This window comes from Arachis duranensis, chromosome 1, assembly GCF_000817695.3.
Source record: "Arachis duranensis cultivar V14167 chromosome 1, aradu.V14167.gnm2.J7QH, whole genome shotgun sequence".
Lineage (NCBI taxonomy): Eukaryota > Viridiplantae > Streptophyta > Magnoliopsida > Fabales > Fabaceae > Arachis > Arachis duranensis.
Genome location: NC_029772.3, coordinates 11,504,212 through 11,508,534, shown reverse-complemented (window position 1 = coordinate 11,508,534; position 4,323 = coordinate 11,504,212).

Sequence of the window (4,323 nt, the reverse complement as noted above, 5' to 3'; positions counted from 1 at the left end):
CTAAATAATAACATAAACTTATTTAGCTATATAAGTTAATCAAAATTAATTTTAGGGTATAAAACTGTAGTTTAATTTACATCATCACCATTATATCATCACAACTAGTCAGCTACATTGTATATATTATTATTGAGGGATAGTTCTTTATTTATTATTGACATGATAGTCATCCAAGTGGCATATGGTGAAAACCCACCATATAGAGAACACTACACCACAATTAACATCAATTTGGAAAAAAATAATGGTTACACTATGTAGTATTATGCTAGTGGTTTGGATAAATTTGTGGAATACATCCTCTCAATTTTTTTTTAATAATTGAAGGAGTAAAGTATATAACTAATATATAAAAAAGAGTCTTATTATTATATAAGATTTTATACTTTTCTATTATAATAATTAATTTCTGTAGTGATGATTTTCCTAAAATTATTTAAATATTTTTGTATTATTATTATTATTATTATTATTATTATTATTATTATTATTATTATTATTATATAAAACACTATGTTATTTTATGTTGTATTTGTTAATTGTTGATAACTGTATTGAAATATAAATGAACCCATTTGGTTCAAAATGGAACATTGGCTATAACTAATAAAGGTATATATGTTCCATTATCATGAATTATTATTGTGTTTGAAAACTTTCTATCAAAGGAATGATGGTATTTAGGAAGTTAATTGAAGGAGAGCAATGAAAGTAGTTGACTTTAATTTGCTGTGTGAACAAGTTAAAGAGAAGAAGAAAGTGATGATGCAACAAAATAATAAATTAAAAAAGGATGTTAAGGAAAACAATCTTCTTTGGTATTGAAGGATAATAAAAAATATTAAAGATGTTGTGACACTGGAAATTAGAATAATCCTAACAAATTAAAAACTTATGGGTAGAAAATGTCACACATTATTTATAAACTCTCTAACGACTTTATCTTTGATAGATCGATGTATATATGCATGACTTATAATAGCGTAGTTAATTAACAAATTAAATCTATTAATGACTTTTAAAATTTAGTCATTGAAAGAAGGAGCAAATTAGAATGCATCATCATCGTGTTTCAACAAATCCATTCAACAATGCAATAGCACAACATGCGTGCAATTCCATTGGAAACTCTAGTTAGAAGAAGAGAAAACAATTCGTGTATATGTTTTAACCAATCAAGTTTGGTGATTTTATTAGTGATCCATTTTTAAATGTTAATTGGCTGCATTATTCAACATGTAAGATACACATATGGTGATATGATGGAAGAAGGAATTGAATATAAGGCCATTTAGCGGCAGTTCCTGGAGCCGTTTAGCGGCTTTTTTGAACCGCCGCAGAACATTTTGCGGCAGTTTCTGGGAACGCCGGAAGATAGGGCGCGGCAAAACGGATTGCGGCGGTTTTAATCAACCGCTGGAACAACCGCCGCAAAATGCCATTTAGGTTTAGTGGCGGTTATTAACCGCCGCAGTATGTAAAGGGAATTGCTATTATCCAATTTGCGGCGGTTACAAACCGCCGCTAAATGGCGGACGGGAAAAAAATTTTATGGTGTTGCGGCGGTTTCAAAACCGCCGTCAAATTCAAATTTTTCATTAAAATTTTAAATTTTCTATTATTTTACCTATTTTGACAAAGAGTGTTTATTAAACCTTAATTTTTTTACTTTTTAACTAATTTAAACCAAGTAAAACAGCTCAATTAACATAACAAACCAAATTAAAGTTATGCAAAATAACATATATAACGAAATTGTCATAATATCATCCAAAATAAAGTAAAAATGCTCAAGTTGGATAAAATAAGCCTAACATACTAAACCAACTTAAATGTAAAAGGTATCCAAGACCATTAATTGAAATTCAAAGTTTTTGTTGCGGGACGTGGTTTCCAGATGAAGATGGTCCTTCGCATGACGAGTCCGGTGTACCGCCCACAAAAGCCAGCTCTTCAGCAATCTCAACTGGAAAATTGTCTCCTAACTGTTGGACTACATATCCCAAGACCTTATGTATTGATTGTCTCTTCGCCCGCTCTTCTTCTAGCTTAGCCGTCATTCTGCAATCATCCTCTTATCCTCTGCATTGGACTCTGCAGAACCCGATGGTATTCCAGCAGCGTTACCAAAGATTTGGGTGGGACATGGTCCAGCACCTAGGGCACGAACTCGTCCTAGGTGCTCCTTTCCGAGAACTTGTGCTAGACTCCTGTCACGGTTTATGCACAATAGTCATTCACACGTAAACTGCAACACTCCTATCGCGGTTTATGCTTATTTCCCCTAGTACGTAATCTGCGACACCCTATAGCAGATTACGTGTATTCGTAAACCGCGGGATCCCTATCACGGTTTACATAGATTATGAAAAAAATACATTTTAGTCTTATTTTTTATTTTATACATTCTAATAATAAAAACTCCTACATTATTTATTATAATAAATTACCTAACTATTTTTTTGTTGTTGTCTTTCTAGCATTTCTAAATTTAATTTCTTTGCAGTTAGTCTACCAATTTAATGATGATGTCTTTCTTAAAGCAATTCATAATTAATCCAAAGTAAAATCTATAGCTTTCCAAGAGGGGATATACTTTTGTAATTTTGCTTCAACGATTGGGTGCAAAATGTTTGTTAATTATTAAAAAAAAATTTATAGTGTAGTGCTTAGGGCAACATGCCTAATAAATGGTAAAGATCTAGCTTAGTGCTTAGGCAACATGCCTAATTAAATAGCTACTATATATATCATAGCTAGTGCTTAATTCATCATTATTTAATATGCTTATGTAATTAGTGTGTGGATAATCTTGGACTAATTTTAATCACATCCAAGTAATATGACTTTCATTTTAAGTGTTTGTTTGATCATTATTAAATTGATAAAAAAAATTAATAAATTTTTTTTATTTCACAGCTAATAATGGAGAGTAGAATTTTAAGGTATATTATTGTTGGAGATCAGAATACATACGATATTGAAATTTCGTTACACACGTTTTTGTTTATTAATATAGAACAACAAGTTGAAACATATAATAATTCAAGTATGAGTCAGAATCACACTTACCGATTGAAGTTGGCCAGAATTTATTATACAACAAGTCTTTATGTTGGTGCCTTCTATGGTACCTATTATCTTATTGTATCTATGGTGACTACAAAGAAGTTTATCAATTAATTGTAGATATTTGGTAACTGATTTTTTTTTAAACGTATCACTAAAAGTGTTGTTTAAAGAAAAAGTGTTATCCTTAATCGTTAACTTTGCTCTGATACCAAATTTTAAAGTCAACTCTTCATATTTTGCTTCGAATAAATTTATAATTTGTATAGATTTAGTTGGTGGTAAAATATTGAGCATGTCTATTATTACTAATTCTGATTTCATTTTTATAGTTTTTTAATCTTGTTTTAGTTTATAATATTCTTTTTTTGATTATTATATATAAAATCGTTTATCTGTTTGTCTTTTTCTTTGATATAATTTTTCAAATCCTCCAAAACTTCTTTTATTTCTATACTTTCTGTTGTTTCTAAATGTCTTTTTAATTTTTCAACTTCATTCTCCATTTTTTCTTTCAACAGCTTTAATTCTTTTAAGTCATAATATGGTGTTCCAGGTATTTATAAATTTTTTAAGTTTAGCTCCAACTTGTTTATATTTGTTCTTATTTCTATCCTTTTTATTATAAGGTCATTAATTTCGAACTGAATATTATTTAATTCCCTTTTATACTCCATTATTTTACTTTTTAATTTTTTCGCCCTTTTTCTTTTTATTTTATTTTCTGGTTTTTCAATCTTTGTATACTTCATTATTTATCTTAGGATTTCTGCAAATTCTATCATCGATTCATCACTATTTTCTAGAGATTCTATCAATTTTTCTAACTCTTCAACTTCTCCTTTCAATTTGTCATAGATTATTTTTAGAGCTTCAAATGCTCTTTGATTTATTTCAGAAAACTGTAAATAATTCAAACAATTTTTTCTTTCAAATAGCTCTTGTTTCTTGTTTTGATAAGTTACATATATTTCTTCTTTATTTATTGTCATAATTTAGTGTTTAGGGTTTCATTTAATTTTTCGACCTTTTTTGTTAGTTCTTTTATTTCAGAATTTTCTTCTTTAATATTTAACTTAGATAAACTTAAAGGGCTATTAATTTTGGATTCTCTTATTTGAAAATTTGATGAAACTAATTTTCCTGATGGTTCTTTTAGTAAAAGAACTGGGTTTTCAATAGCTTTATATTTTGGTATTTCTGTTTTTACAATTTTCTGAAATAATTCATCGACATAAATTCTTTCTCTGT